This window comes from Vulpes lagopus, chromosome 23 (assembly GCF_018345385.1).
Source record: "Vulpes lagopus strain Blue_001 chromosome 23, ASM1834538v1, whole genome shotgun sequence".
In the NCBI taxonomy this organism is placed as follows: Eukaryota; Metazoa; Chordata; class Mammalia; order Carnivora; family Canidae; genus Vulpes; species Vulpes lagopus.
In genome coordinates this window covers 40067239-40085048 of record NC_054846.1, presented here as the reverse complement: position 1 = coordinate 40085048, position 17810 = coordinate 40067239, and positions in this window count along the sequence as shown.

Below are 17810 nucleotides of genomic sequence, written 5' to 3'. Positions count from 1 at the left end.
CAATGGACCATTATTATGTGAAAGATAGGTAATATTTATAATTTCAAGCTATAATCCCCATTTGTTTTACTAAAATACAAGATGTTGTGTGGTCATTAGTCATTTTAGGCTACATCAAAACACCCCTCTATTTTGAAGAATCCTAAAATAAGAGAAAGACTGTGTGATTTTCCATGGCCAATGATGGGAATCAAAGGTGTTCCTATTGTTGGAATCGTGGCTACACCTTTGGTTCTGGCCATCAGTGTCCTGTATATCCTAATGGTAAGACTCTGAATCCAGATTTCTTGAGTTGGAACCCACTTTGGCACTTAGTAGCTATACTAACTTGAGCAAAGTAACTAAATTGTTAGTTCAACATGGGAATACCAACATCTATGCCAAGAGAGCTACTGATAGTTTGAAGAGCTACTGTCATTTCTTGAAAAGTCATGATCATGCTATATCCTATGCAGAATTGAGGGAAAGGGAAATGACACCCTCCTTAACTTACTGATTTTATTTTCATGAGTTACAAAGTAGCACTGCTTGTGCCCAGAGTCCCATAAATTATCTCAAGAAATCAGTTACCTAATCTCTCCTGCCATAGAATCTCAAAACCAATCTATTAGGTGATAAAAAGGAATGAATAAAAAGGAATAGAAAATGGATAAACCTCAAAAACATTATATTCAGTGAAAAAAGTCAGATGCAAAAGACTCACATATGGTACAGTTTGCTTACACGAAATGTCTAGAAAGAGGAGTTAGTGGTTGCTTATGCCTGGGGGTTGGAATGTGGAGTGACTACCAAGGGGCACAAGGTTTCTTTTTTGAGGTGAGGGATACATTCTAAAATTAGATTGTGATGATGGTTGTGTAATTCTGAAAACATAAATAAATCATTGAATGATACACTTAAAATGAGTGAATGTCCTGGGATATAAGCTATATCTCAACAAAGTTGCTACACAGAGTAGGAAAAAAATTCAATGAGCTCATTTTGTCACGCACCCATTAAAAAATAATACAATGGTAACAATGGTAAGCAAGGCCATTTTGCTCTTTCAAACAATAGAATTGCTTTTCATCTACTTTCGCAGAGAGACTAGACCATTGAATGTCTTTGCAAAGTCTGAACAATGAACTGGCATATTTCCTAAGAATTCGTAAAAGAATTCAGGATATCAAATAAAGCATAATAGCTGAAATAATTTTTAAAATATTCTCATTTGTATTTACAGTTAATTTTATAAAGTGCATTATCCAGTGTTTTTATAATGAGACCTCACTGACAAAAAGAATTAAATTTCGTAAGAGCTCACCAAGCCCTTAGCATTTTCTAAATGTAAGTATGGCAGACTTGTTCCAAATATCTAAAAGGAAAATCTAGAATATTGTTAGGGTTTTGCAAAGATTAAATGCCAACTCACATTGTATTTCACTGTAATGGGCTATTCAGAACAAAGTACTCAAAACAATGTTAAGCTTTTCATTGCTAATATTACATAAGGAGATTTGTAAGTGCAATGAACACAAAACAAGCAAGGACTTTTTAACAAGGTTTTTCTCTGAATTTCAGAAACTGAGTTCCATAAAGAACTTTATTTAGTTTCTTTTAAATTAAAAGAGAAGATACAAAATGCCCTTAGTAAAAGCAAAGGGGATTGCCCGTATCTTACTAGGTTCCTCTTTCTTTAACATCAGTTCATTTAAGTATCTCCGTACATTATAGAGCATTTTGACTCCGCTCTAAACCTTGAAGCCTCTTTCTACCCATTTCTTAAATAAATTTTGAAAAGTCTTTCCGAGAAAAGATTTCTAGAGGAATTCAGAATTATAATTCTAGATAGTTTTTATGTAGCAATAGCACATATCTCTTTCCTAATCTTACAGCACATTTTTAAAAGATTTTATTTATCTATTTGAGAGAGAAAGAGAGCATGGCATGTGCACACACACCAGCAAGGGGGAAGGGGAGGAGCAGAGAGAGGGAGAAGCGGACTCCCTGCTGAGCAGGGAGCCTAAGTGGGACTCGATCCCAGGACCCTGGGATCATGACTTGAGCCAAAGGCAGATGCTTGACCCACTGAACCACTCTGCCACCCTTTGCAACACATTTTAAGACTGGACTCCCTACTAACTTATTCACCATCATTGTGCAAAATTTAAAAAAATAAAAAAACATACTTCTTCCTTCAGCACCACTTATCTGCTCATTTTAGTGAATAAATACCCTGAATAACTGTATGCTATGGGTTTTGTGTGTGTGTGTGTGAAGGATTCATTTTTTTCTTTGTTTGCTTATACTTAATACTAATCATAAGTAGGCCACCTTACTTGCTTAATAACAAAAAATACAGTGTAGTACTAAATTAAAACTATTTTTCCATATTAATTATAAAGTAATGAGTTAAATTTTGATGACATGTTTTGAAATGAAAATCCATTAAATCGGGGATGCCAGGGTGGCTCAGTGGTTGAGCATCTGCCTTTGGCTCAGGGCCTGATCTCAGGATCTGAGATCGAGTCCTACATCAGGCTCCCTGCAAGGAGCCTGCTTCTCCCTCTGCCTGTTTCTGCTTCTCTCTCTTTGTCTCTCATGAATAAATAAATAAAATCTGTTTTAAAAATCCATTCAATCAATATGAAATAAGTGTTTGATAGAATTTAGAATGGAAAAGAAAGTACACATATATTGAGGAAGACACTCTTACTATATGCTTGATAGGAGGATTTTACATGTACTGAGTTATATATATTATAGTTACATATATTTCTTATATATTTTCTAGTTCTCAGATTCTTTAATTTTTATTAAATTATGTATTTGGACTCTGGAAATATTTTTCACTGTAACAGTTAAATCAACAGAGTATAAGCAACAACTAGCAAGTTTATTTTTAATCCCACTTACTTTGCAACTTGAGGGCAAAATGACACTTAACATAAATCAGGTCAGAAAGGTAACTATTTTCTGAAATGGTACAGTATCATGAGGGAAAGACATACATAATCCTTCCAGGAAAAAAAGTGGAACATTTTCTTAGATATTTAAGATAGGAACTTCCTGTTTTCATATGACTTAAAAAAGTGATTACTTACGCAATGATATTTTGTTACAGAGGTATAAAAGAAACTTCATTTGAACATAAAATTTCTTTGATGTAACAAAGATTAAACTTACAGCGAACTTTTAAAACTAAAAAGATTAAAGTATACAAGTATTACGTTCAGAGGTTGATTTTAAAAATATAACCCTCAGGGATGCCTGGGTGGCTCAGCGGTTTAGCACCTGCCTTTGGCCCAGGATGTGATCCTGGAATCCCGGGACTCGATCCCTGCATTGAGCCTGCTTCTCCCTCTGCCTGTGTCTCTGCATCTCTCTCTCTCTCTCTCTCTCTCTCTCTGTCTCTCATGAATAAAGAAAGAAAATATTTAAAAATATATATATAACTCTCTAACAAAATATTAACAACCTGTGAGCATTTAAATGACAAAGCTGTATTCACACAGATTGTCACATACAACTTTACTCATTCAGTTTATAACTACAATTCAACTTTTTATTCTGGTTATAAGGAATTCTATACAATAAATAATCAAGCCCAAGTTCGAACTTGTATATAATGAAGAAAAATCACCCAGCACATTAATTTTGCATTGATTATATTACAGGTAGGAGAAAAGAGGCAAAATAAAAGTGCTTAATATTATTTGTCTATTGTCAATAGGTAATTGCTCTTGAACTTTCTCCATTCTTTATAATTCAAATATTTCAACTAACTAAACTCTCAAAACCCCATCAAACTTCACTCCAGGAAAATACTAACTCTCCTTAGAAAAAAGAGGTTATATTCTTAGATCTGTTTCTTCCTCTAGGAATGCTCCTCTCCATTGATCTATTACTTAGCATACAGTTTCATTTGCTGTAACAAAAACCCAGAATTAACAATGTCTTAAGCAAAATAAGTATTAAATTCCCTCTCCTTTAAATGTCCAGGTCAAGAGTTGAAGATTGGTATACAACTCTAAAAGCAATAGGGACCTATGCTCCTTCTATTACATCGTCCATCCTAAAATAGTTTCCATCTACCTGTTCAAAGTGATGCTTTACTTTACACCATAAGGTGTGCCTTCACCAGTGGAAATGGAAGTAGAGCATAGGGAAGGTACACACTTCCATTTTAGCACCTGATGCAATAATTGAATAAATTATTTCCATCTGCAACCCATTGATCAGCCCTTTGTCACACAGTACAGTTAGCAACAAGGAGGCCAACAAATAAAATCTTAATCTGGAGTAATGAAGCTAAAAATTCTATAACTGTGCAGTTAGGAGGGAAAAATATTGGGGGCCAATTAGTAATCTCTTTCATAGTCCATTCCTCTCATAATACACATCCAACTTTCTGCAGATAAAACACACTTGTCTTATTCCAAGGAAGGTAACTCCTCAAAACCAACACATTTAGTGTATCCATTATGAAGCCCAGGCTCTCTGGTTTATGATCATTTTCTCCACCATGTCTGGAGGTGTCTGGTCATGGCTTAATGGGGAATCTTAAATATTATCTACCTACATTTCTCACTCAGATAACATACAATTAATGATAGAGTTGGAACTAGATAACATTAATGAAAGTTTCCATTTGGAAACAGGAAGGAAAATACCAAAAATCACTGGTCCATACTAGTAATCAATTCTTGCTTTTCAAAAATCACACTCCATACCTAGTTATAGAGGTATTTCTTGGCTAGCTCATTTTTTGGCACCCCCTGAATCTATTCTCTGTGAGAAATTTCTTTGTCACTGTCCTCTATGGCCTCTAACATCACATCAGGAAGTTCTTACATGGTCAACTTTATAATGGAATAGGAGAGTGTGCCCATCATTTATTCAAAGAAAAATCTGTAGATATCAATGAATAAATTACTAAGAATAAAGTATGGAGTAGTGAAACTCAACATTCATTTTGAAAAATTAGGAATTTCAAAGAAAGTATGCAGAGATAATAATGATGGAGCTGAAATTAGGAAAACAACAACAAAAAATATAGAAAGGATGAATAAAAATCATGATTTTTTTGTTTTTCTTTTTCAGGAAACCAGTAAAATAAACCAATCATGTTAAAATGAGAAAGAGCAAAAATAGGCAATTATAGGAATCATTAAAAAAATTATAAGAATCATAAAGGACACTCATAATCACAGATAAAGAAGAGATAGAATTTTAAGCAAATAGTACATATAAAATGACAACAAATTTCAAATTCAGATGGAGCATTTCTTTATAATAAATTACACAATAATACATATATGTATATGTCTACATACAGACACAAGCTGCTAAGCTTGCTGAGAGTGTTCCATCTAAAATAGCACTCAATTCTCTGTTGTTTTCCTATTTCATTTTCCTTCATTATACTTGTCATTACCAGATATCATGCTATATATGTTTATTTTTTGTCTTCTTGTGCACCCAAATATAAGCTGCCTGAGGATGGTACACCACCTGTCTTGCTCACCAGTTATTCTACTGATTAGGCCAGTGCCTACAAGAGTCAGCATACAAGGAAATACTTATTAAATCAATAAAAACATATCCTTTGTGTTTTCTCATGCATTTTTTAAAAATCTATGTGCTTTCCCACCAACTCACACATCGTATAAAATACTTCGTGCATAATTTAAAAGCCTAGATTTTGCAAAGGCAACCTCCAGAATGAGATATGAAGGAAAGTTAGGAATCAATTTCTTCAGTTTCCATAAAAAGTTAAAATCATATTTTACTTGAATTATTTTTCCCTTATATAAGTGGACTTTTCTATAAAGGCTAAACCAAGCTGCTCCTCACCCCAGATTAGAGAATTGGGCTTATTTAAGGGAGGAAAATCCATTAAGTGAGAAAATTAGTATTGTGAGGTTCATTTCTTCCCAGATAAAAATAGAACTACTATTAAAGTCTCATAGAAAGCATATCCCTAATAAAAATCTTACCAATGTTGCCTTCCAAAAGAATTTAAGGAATCTACAAGACATGGCCTTCACTATAAATAACCATTAATCCCCACCATTCAACATTCAAATGAGTTGTTTGTAGTATCTTCTTTTAAACAATTGTAGCACTTAACTTTCTGAAAAAGACATTACTTGAAAATAGGTTTTATTCCTCCATTAGTGTGTAAAATTTACTTTCTTTCAGAACATCTGAAAATAGAAAAAAGCAGATAGACAACTTAATAGAGAATATTCATTATTTATACAAAAAAAAAAAAACAAACCCTGAAAACAATTACTGTTCTTTCTAAATGAAAGTAAGATGGCTGTTTCAGATCTCATCCACCCACTATATTCCTTCTTTCTGCCTCTCTTGAGCCAAGCAGGTCCTGGTGTCTGGAGGAGGTGACTAAGAACTTGGGTTCAGGAAATTCTGAAGTAAGAGCAATAGAGAACTGAACTGAGAATTAAAACCCACTCTTGAATCTAAAGAGAGCCTGAAAAAATAAAATTAAAATAAAAATAAAAAATAAATAAATAGGGATCCCTGGGTGGCGCAGCGGTTTGGCGCCTGCCTTTCGCCCAGGGCGCGATCCTGGAGACCCCGGATCGAATCCCACATCGGGCTCCCGGTGCATGGAGCCTGCTTCTCCCTCTGCCTGTGTCTCTGCCTCTCTCTCTCTCTCTCTCTCTGTGACTATCATAAATAAATTAAAAAAAAAAAAATTTAAAAAAAAATAAAAATAAAAATAAATAAATAAATAAAGAGAGCCTGTGGTAACTTCATGTCATGGGAACTTATCTAATCCCCAAAAGAATGCATTCATTTACCTGATCATTTTCAACTGGCTCAGGTGGATTACTAAGATATAAAAGTACAGTAACATGAGAAAAGATGCAGAAATATGTATATAATATTTTTGTACCCCAAAGAAAAAATTTATTGAGCATGTATGCATGCTGTTTCTCAGATAGATAGATAGATAGATGATAGATAGATAGATAGATAGATAGATAATGTGTTAGCTAGATATGTATTAAATACATATAGTAACTACTGAGTTCTCAGTTTTGTTAAAACATAAACTATAATATAAGATGTCAAGTTGGAGTTTGGGGGAACTTTTTGAAGCTCAGTTTTGAATAAGTAAATTGAGAAGCAATTCAATAATAAAATACTAGCTAGATTCTTTAATCAGTTTTTGCCACTGAACTACCACCTAAATTTTGCAATAAGTATGTTATATCCTCACGTGTCTGCAGTGTGGTCCCAATTCCATTAAATTGTGTTCCTTTAAAACAAAGCATATTTAACTAGTAGGTGTTTTAATACTTTAAAACTAGTTTTATAAATAAATTCACTATTTAGGGAAAACATATCCTCTATCAAATCATGATCCCCATTCTGAACCAGAAATAATGATTACCTGACATTATTTTAAATATTTGTCAACATTCTATAGGAAGACATCAAAGCATTTACTAATATTACCTGTAAACAATTTATTCAGTTGAATGATTTATTATAATGGCCAATATTTTTAAAATGCCCACAATATATCTTGATTTTCTCTGATAATCTCCAATTTCCAAATGAAAGAACTGAAATTAATAAAGTTTAAATAAATTGCCCAAGAACACATTCTGAGTAAACACTGTGATTTCAACCTAGTTCTATCTGACTAACGTACAAAACACTTATTAAGTCAAATCTCAGGGCAACAAGTCAGATTCTCTGTTCTTATCTTGTAGGGATGAAGCAAGACCCAATAAAAAGAAAACTTTAAGAAAAGCAGAGGTCCCAAAATTCTCAGGAGTCACTCACTGAAGTATTTATAGACTTCCTCCCCAACGTCAATTCTTCAATTATACTTTCTAAAAACCCACTAATTTATTTTTGGAAAGTGTATTAGTTTCCATTTGCTACATCAAAAAATAACCACAGGAGAAGCTCTTCTGGAATGTCAGAGAAGGAACCTTCCAAAATTCACTACTCCAGAAAGGCAAGAGAACAGCATCAAAACTATCAGAATCTAATTTTTCTTCAGAACTCTGGAAATTATACAAAGACGTGCTATACCTCACAGAAAACGTATTCAAGAAAAATAGCTGAATCTCAGTAAAAACAGAAAGTCTTATGGACTCTTAACTTGCCCAATCCCCATGACTGTCTCCTCCGTTCTGTGATAGCCTAGAAAATCAGCAGATTTACATCATGGTAGGTTTGAAAACCAGAAGACTGCTGGAGGAAGTACTTGAAGCATCCCTAAAAGTCCAATTCCCAGAGAATTGTTGCTATCTGACCTATCTGGCATCTCTGGAGAAAAATCCCCCATCCATGACACTAGTCTTCAGTTGATGTGACTAAAGCTTGCTCAGTGTAAAGAGACCTGTCCCCACGGAGTTTGTCAAAAACCACTAATAACAATAGATAGTAAACTCAAAACCATGTAAGGAAAGAACTCCAGTAAAGGTAAAGGCTTAGAAAAAAAAAAAAAAGGTAAAGGCTTAAGTACTTGTGCATGTAACTCCCCCTCTTGGAAGCTGCCCTACCATGTGCGGTGTGAAGACAGGCTCCTATCAATCCTCAAGGTGAATGAATGTACCCACGCAAGTAAGCCACAGGAGACCAGCAGAACCACCCAACCAAGCCACAGAATCATGGAAATTGGTTAAACTGTTGTATTAACTACCTAGTTATGGAGTTATTTGTTCTCCTATCAATCCTCAAGGTAAATGAATGTACCCACGCAAGTAAGCCACAGGAGACCAGCAGAACCACCCAACCAAGCCACAGAATCATGGAAATTGGTTAAACTGTTGTATTAACTACCTAGTTATGGAGTTATTTGTTTGCAGCAATAGATAACTGACACAGAGTTTGGTACTGGAAGTAGGGGACTAATGAACCTGGGACATTAGTATTAAGACTGGGAAACCGGCAAGAGAGACAGTGGTCGCTGAATGCAGTGTGAGAACAACATAAGATGAAAGTATGGTGGCCTGTAGTTTTTAGTAGCAAAGCAATTGGCAAATCCATTGTCCACAGTCACCTAAGATAGTAAAAGTTCCTAATGAACTTGAGGATTTAGGCTGATGGATTTCCAAGCCTAAATGTTGGAATTATCCGCAAGCTCCTCTTAGGGGCATATGATAGGGAAGAAAGAGAAGAGCCTCAGGAGAAAACTGCTCAGTGTGCAAGCAGAATTTGGTGAACCACTAACTAAGTTGTAAGCATGAGGCTAGATGACTGAATTTAATAATTCTGGCCTCAAGTACTCCTGAGGCCAGGCTTGTGGTCAGGAATTCTTTAAAAGTACCCCCACACACACACCCCACACACCCCGCTCTAAGAGAATAAATCCACAACAGGCAACTATCATCAATGCACCTTTTGGTGGCAAGTTTTGTTTTTTTCCAGTTTATCCATAAAGGTATCACTTTTAGGGATCCTGACTTTACGGGCTTTTCCTGTCTAACTCCCAACCAAAGTCTCCCTGTGCCTCTCTCCCCACCAAGCCCACGGAGGATGGATAGATGTTTCCAAGATAATTTGTTGCAGTTATTTACCTTTCTGGATTAATAGTTTATCCCTATGTGGTAACTCTGAGATTTTTCACTCACTTTCTCATTCACTCATCTGTAAATAGATAACAGGAAAGGGTCAATTTTGAAGGACCTGAACATTATATAATCTGGGGGAAGACTCATTCATTAAGGAAAAAAATACAAAAGAATAAATACAAATTTGCTTAGGAACTTAGAAGGTGACCTAAGCTTTACTAAGCTTCTTGCTAAATCTCTAGTTTACATTTTTAAATATTTAATTCATAAATTTTAGATTATGTATGAAGAGGATTTTTCTACTCATCTGACATATCATATCACTAGAAATGGAAGTGCAGTTGCTGTTCAGGATGTACCTTCCAGGGTTGACTGTAGGTCCCTGAGCACAGCAATGGGACTGTCTCGATCACTCCTTTGTCCTTGACACTCGATGATCAGTAAATGTTTGATGAATGAATGGTTGAATGGACAATAATTTGAACTTATCTTATTGATATGATACCTCTATACAAAGAAAAGGAAGGAAGGAAGGAGGAAGGAAGGAAGGAAGGAAGGAAGGAAGGAAGGAAGGAAGGAAAGAAGGAAGGAAGGGAAAGAAAGGGAGAGAGGACAGAAGGAAGGAAGGAAAGGGTAAGAGAAAGAAGGAGGGAGGAAAGAAGGAAGAAAGGGAGGAAAGAGAAAAGAAAAGGAAATTAAGGGAGGAAATATTTTAACCAGTAGAGGATTGACAACTTTGCCCCTTGACATCTGATAGCTAAAGCTGTCAAATGCACTTGCTAAAGACTACACCAAAATATGAATGTGTGAGAGTGACAGTCTCATGAGATGGTAAGTATCCATTCATCTGGATTCGGTAAATTTGATCTTTGTAAATTACACATGAGTCACATGGACGTGAACCATAATAGCTGAACCATAATAGCTCAGAGTCCCACGGAAATGCCTTGACTGAGTTATTTGTTGTTCCCTTTGATTTAATGCTCTGCCCTCAAACTTTAAAAGAGGTCAAATAAAAACTCTTTATTTCAACAGTGGTTTTATGCCTATGGTACAAACAAAAGTGAAGATATTATCAAATGTAAAGGTTGCACCTTATATATAGATCTCCCATGATATATGTCTCACTAAATATGTTTCCAAGAAATAATTTGCCCCTGTAGAGAAATGTTTATGTCTTTTATATCAGACATGAATATTACTTAGCTTGGTATGTTTCTTTTCTCTCTCTCTCTCTCTCTTTTTTTTTTTTTTGCCTTAGCTGCCAGGAAACTAAGCCAAATTGTGTGCCCAGTAGTAGTAATGAGGTCATCTGAGAAATCTGGTGACATAAACTCCTTATGCTTCTCTAAGCTTGTCTCTATTCCTTTTTATTCTGTTATTGAAGTTGAAATAATTTAAAACTCTGTATGTCATGCCTAAATCATTTGAAAATAAGTGAGACTGAAATAAGAAAATAAACATACATTTTAAAGAACTATAATTCGACATTATATCTTTCCATAAATATAAACTACAGATGGAATGTGATCTATCATTTAAATTTTTCCTAATGTACTTTAGCTGTACATCTCAGATCTTTATATCAATATTGGTCATCTATCCATTCTTTCAAAAATACTTAATGATTACCAACAACAGGACTATTTTAAAAAGACTGGCCTATACTGTGGTGAGAAAATAAAATGTAGAGATACTATTTAATCCCTTCACTTGAAAATCTGGTTGGAGAAATGGCAATCTAAAATGTAAGTAACACCAAAGTATACACTACCAACCAGGAGTCCAACGCATTCCAGGAAATGAGAGCATTAATTCAATTTCTCCATATGGGATCATTATTGTCTAGTCCCCATGGAAATGTATATCTAAGACTGTAACGTACCCTGTAATCAACAAATTATGGTTCTACTGGCTTTTTGCTTGATCTTTTCTGTATATTTTAGATCTATTCTAATGATACAGCCATTCAGTTTTCTTTTTAGAGCACTAGCCTTAGTAACCTGACTTGAATTAAAAGCTTGTCTGGAAAAAAAAAAAAAAGATACTAATTGTTAAAAAGAATGACCAGAGCAGAATAAACAAACCAAATGGATTGGCAAGAGGCCATTCAAAGTGAGGAAAGCATAATATGGGTCACTGACTCTCAGTGAGGGAGAATTCAGATTGAATAGTGTTTACCTTGTAGCGCTTTGATTAGTGTTATAGCAAGTCAGGTAAATACCAGGGAGCATAAAACACAATATTCCATGTATGACGATAGATGATGATATTTTAAATGATATTTTACTATAGTTTATTAGTTTGAATCTCTGTCTTCTGCCACTGGAAGACATAAGGACAGCAGAATTTTTCCCAGTCTCACTCGCCATTTAGTAGTTATAAGAAAAGTCTGAGGAGCCTGGCTAGAATGGTGTGATTAAGGTAAGAAACAACAAAAAGGCCAATGGACATAATGGGTTATATGGACGGAATGAAGGAGGAGCCTGAGATTGCCAGGGCTTAAATCAGTAGGTCACAGCACATTTGTGTTTATTTAAATTAGTCCTAAATTTTAGGACTAATTAAAACCTAACTTTCATTTTGGAATTTTTTTAGAGAGATTTTATTTGTTTTTTTTAAAGATTTTATTTATTTATTCATGAGAGACCCAGAGAAAGGCAGAGACATAGGCAGAGGGAGAAGCAAGCTCCATGCAGGGAGCCCGATGTGGAACTCTATCCTGGGACTCCAGGATAATGCTCTGTGCCAAAGGCAGGCACCAAACTGCTGAGCCACCCAGGCACCCCTAGAGAGATTTTATTAAACATGTGAAAATTACCTCGTTCTGATATCGTTGTAAAAAGTTAGTGTGATTTTTAAGAATCTAACAGTAGGACTCTGGCTATTCACAATAATGACATGATGATTTTAAAAGTTGGTTATGAAATATTTTTATATATTTATTTCTTCTTCTGTACTTTTTTTTACTCTTCTGTACTTTTAATCTATATACTCCTACTAAGGATTCTTAAGATGTGTCTTATTTTCAGTCAAATTACCTTGGAATTATTGAATAAGATTATAAAACTCCTTATATTGAACTTTTTTTTTTTTTTAATGAGAGATCTTTGTCTCTCCCTGCTATTATAGCAAAAACATTGAATACCTACACTGTGGCAAACTTTATGCTAAGCTGTAGGGTCATCAATATGAGGAAGAAGTGGTCCCTGATAACCATTTAAAATAATGGGGGGGATAGCAAGTGTTCTAGTTACCTGTTGATAAATAAAAAGTCCACTCCCAAACTTATTGGCCACAAAATAAGGATATTTGTTTGATTCATGAATCTACAGGATTTGGCAAAGTCTGGCTCCACGTGATGCAAGCCAGGCAGCTCAAAGATTAGAAGCTAAAACATCTGAAGGCTCCGTCCCTCAATGACGACAGTTAATGTTCAGTTCCACACCATCACATTGGTGATTTGGATTGGCCATAGTGGCAGTATGGAAATAAGCAAATCCCACCAATCAGGGTTAGCTATTGGTTGCTTGATTGGTTGATTAACTGTTAGGTTGGAGAGCTTGTTGTTAAACATCTCAACACCCCACTGAATAACTGGAACCAATTATTTAGAAATAGCAACTAAAAATTCTCGGATGAAATGCTATTTAGAATTGAGCAAAGTAAGTTGTTCTGGCTTTCTAAAATGTTTTTTAAAAACCACTTCTTATATACAAGTGTTATTGTATGTGTATATTTGTACATTTTATATGTAAATAAGTACATAAAAAATACACATTTATACAAAATACATATTGTCCTTTTTCATCTTTTTCCTAGGTATGCCAAGAAGTGAAACTAATAATTTTTGCTGAACTTACTTCATCTACCTCTAGATAACTAGAAATTGTCATTTGGCTATGGTTTCTGTTTCCAGCATTACTTTACATTTTTATTTTTTATTTCTGTCTGCAGAGTTTTTTATTGAGAAGTGGGGAAAAGTTGCACTGGGAGATTCTAGTTAGATGCTATTTCGAATGCAAGTCCCTTTGCATCTCTTTTAAATCAAGGGGAAAATTTTTAATAAAGCAAGTATATTAAATTTTAATTTAGGTTTATATTTGCCTTAGTGAGTTTAGTCTGTGTGTGCACAGAATTATTTGGTGCCAATCTATCCTATCATAAAATGAATATTTTAAGGCCAATAAAGGATTATGCTGTTAAACTCCTTTGCATGGTGAAGGTGAGTGATTGATCCTACGACACTGTATTATTACATTAGACCAGCAGCTCAAACCATAACACGGAGGTATGTTACTGTTTATCAGCATGCAGCATACAGAGCTAATGCATTCGGACCTCTCCTTGACTCTTCTACTGAGTCTTGCAGGTAGTGACAGTATGTCCTAAGGAGGCACTCATCTATACTATATACGTAGTAAGACATTTAATCTTCAATATAATTCTATAAGGGAGGTGCTATTATTCTCATTTTGTAGATAAGAAAATTGAGGCAAAGAAATGAAAATAGGTTTGCCCAAGGTCACACAAAGAGAAAATGGCAGTATTAAATGTAGATCACAGACAGTCTCTCTCCAGAGCTGCTTTCTCAACCCTTCTTTCCCTCTGCCTGAGCAAATGAGGTCTAACCCAGAGGGTGGTAATTGTGAAACTCATTTTGGACGTCCTAATATGGCTGACTTCTCCATTTACAATGGGGGAAAAACGTTGAAATTTATGCATTCCATAAGTTTATTATTGAGGGAGAAGCAAACAATCCCTCCTTTCTTATGTAAATAATTTTGAGCTTTGCTACGTTTAAATAGTGCCAGGATTTGTTTCATTTTCATCATTCCTCTTTGGATTTTCTAAAGGATAGTCACATGTTTGATAAATGCAAGATTTTGGTATCTAAGAGTTAGTCACAATTGTCCTCTGGTTCATAGATTTTGAAATCTCCATATTAACATGCAGAAATCTTGTCCCATTCTCTGAGATCTACAGGGATAAGCACGCTGAACCTGGAAGACTGACAAAGAAGAAGATCCTTAAAGGCCACAGCAAGTAACTTTTAAATAAAAAATCTATTTCCTTAATCACTTTTTCTCCTCTTTAAAGGTTAGGAAATTGCTTCTGTTGGATTACCTATTTAGTAGTTATAATATCCTAAGAATATATTGATTTTATTTCTAAAATGATATATTATAGAATACTTCCCATAATTTGTAACATTTAATTTATACTCACCTATTTTACAAATCTAATTTTTTTTTAAAAAAAAAAAAAAGGAGCTCAAATGAAACTAGGATAAAGTCACACTTGTTACAAGATTACATATACCTGACACCTCCATTGGCAAGTCTTGTACTACTCTTTACTTATCTAAGTCTTTGTTTTTCTTTACAAGGAAACATTTCATGTTACTCAACAACCATTCACTAACAAATATGATGTGCCTGGTACTGTGCTTGGGGCTGAAATGAGAGGATGAATAGAACCCAGGCCCTACTTGAAAGCCTTCATATTTTCACAGAAGATACAGAAAAGCAAATATATACAATACCCAATTGTGGGTATTGTAATCATGCCCAGAATAATGGCTCCCAAAGACATCCATGTCCTAATCCCAGAAATTGTGACCATGTTAGGTCACAGGGAAAAGAAAAATCAAATATGCCAATGGATGAAGGTGGCAAATAAACTTGACCTTAAAATTGAGAGATCATCCTGGATTGTGCAGGTGGGACCAATGTAATCACAAAGGCTCTTAAAGGTGGAAAGAAGCAAAAGATCAGAGTCACTCAGAAGAAGTAACTACAGGAAAAAAAGTATGAAGAGATTCAAAGGTAGAAGAAAGAGGCCTCAATCCAAGGAATGTGGGAAGCCTCTGGAAGCTGCAAAGGTCCAGGAAACAGATTTTTCCCTTAGAATTTATGGAAAGGGTCTTGCTAACACCTTGATTTTAGTCCATTGAGATCAGTGTTGAATTTCTATCCTACAGCACTATTAAATAATAAATTGTGTTAAGTCACTAAATTTGTGATGATTTGTTGTACCAGCAATAGGAAGCTAATCTATCAATAAAAACTATTGAAATAGAGAAAAGTCATATAATGCTAAAGGAGACAGGTGAGAGATCTTAGCCTGGAATTAAAAAATAAAAGCCCCCTAAAAAAGAAATGTGACAAAAGTCACAGTCTCACATGTTCCTTTCCCTTGTCTTCAAAATGTCTACATGGTCAGGGACAGAGGAGGAAATGCATGATACTTTCATGAAGATCCTTGTTGGATTTCTACACATTTAAGAACAAACAGTAAAGCCAAAGCCAGATGGCTTAAGAAATCATACCTTCTTTTGGATCCCTTTTTTGAGAGATAAAGGTAAAGTATGTCAGGAAATAGAGTCCAATGGTATAAAGTGGTTTCAGTAGTAAAAGAACAAAAAAGGTGTTTTTCTTTCCATTCAGTAAAACAGTTTGATATTTTCATGTTCTATACAGTATAGATATTTGACTTTGTGTAATTTTTGAGTATACATTCTTTGAGCCTTGGAAATACACTAAATTTCACAGAGTTGCCAATTCAAAGTACATAGGCAAAAGTATACATGTCAAAATTTAATCAAAGTCTTCAAAAAACTGAAGATAGGAGATGTGGCTTTGTGACAGCTAGCCTATAGCCATATGTGCACTCGGTGAGTTAAAGATTATGTGTGAATACTACTGAGAAAGTGAAATGCAGTCATGCAGAATTGTCTACTGTTGGTGCACACCACAGTCATGCAGCAACGTTTTTTGTACTTGAAAAAGTTGCATCTATGGGAGATCAGGTATAGTTAAGTTTTTTATAACTCGATGATAATGGTGAAGTGAAGGGAGCTCTCTCTCTCTCTCTCTCCTCCTCAAAACACTTAAATAAAAGACACTATTAGAAAGAACAAAAGGAGTAATTCCTATGGCTTGGCCCTCTCAGCAACTCAAAGAAAACACCCCAGAATGAGCTATAAAAGAGACTATAAAATGGCTTCCAGATGTTAGTCTATAAAATTCAAACAGGCTAGGATCCAGGTGTCTACTATAGGAAAAGCAGGAGAGGCTTAGTGTGAATAAAAAGAAAAGAGGAAGCTAAGAGACTGCTAAAGAATTAATGGTGACAGCTACATTTTTATAAGCATCTATGGTCACCTCTCATGAAGAGCTATTTAAGGCGTCCTGAGACTAAAGATCTAAAGATTTCCCCCACTAATTGCCAGTGGGATTCCCATCCCTTCCACTAGGTGAATATGCTTTTGAAGACAGTGACCTCAGATACTCTTCACCAATGGATCTTCAGCAACAAGCATAAAATACTTGGCACAGAACAGACACCTGGTCAATGTTTGTTGAATAAATCAAATAATTATTTTTGAAATTTTGAAAAAGTATTTGAAGACATAGTAAATTCCTTTCCATAAAGTAATAGGTGAAAAAAATAAGGGTTGAGACACTCTATGATCCTGAATGGGTTAGCACACATAGACGGCAAAGCGGTTAGAAGAAAGAAGCTCAAGAAATTGACTACAAACATGTCTGAGTGGTGAACTAGTGAGTTCTCTGTGGGTTTTTTTGTTTTGTTTTGTTTTGTTGTTGTTTGTCTTTAAGGACTTTATTTATTTATTCATGAGAGACAGAGAGAGAGAGAGAGAGATTGAGAGAGAGAGAGAGAGAGAGAGAGAGGCATAAGGAGAAGCAGGCTCCATGCAGGGAGCCTGACATGGGACTCGATCCCAGGACTCCAGGATCATGCCCTGGGTCAAAGGCAGGCGCCAAACCGCTGAGCCACCCAGGGATCCCCCTAGTGAGTTCTTTGTATTCTTTCTTTTATACTTTTCTTTCTTTCTCAAAATCCTGAAAATAAGCATGCATTACTTTTAGAACTAGAATTTTTAAAGCCATATGTTTTTACCTCAAAAGAAACATATGCTTTAGCCTTACAACTTCATATTATTACTTTGGATTTTCCACCCTATGTGATTTCGAGCACATTTTCTGTATGCGAACTGGAAACCACTCGATTTTATAGGATGAGATAAACAATCTCTTTCTTATATTATTTTCCTTTTTCCTATCCAGTTCTGAACTGATACCAAAACACAGATCCTATGGACTCAAGTCATTCTTTATAATGGTTCTACCATCAAGCAAGAAACCTTCTCCCCTGTGGTTTAAAGTAATTTAAAGAGCAATAGTGCTGAGCAGGCATTCATTCAGCCATTCACTCATTCATTCAGTCATGGATTTATGGGCA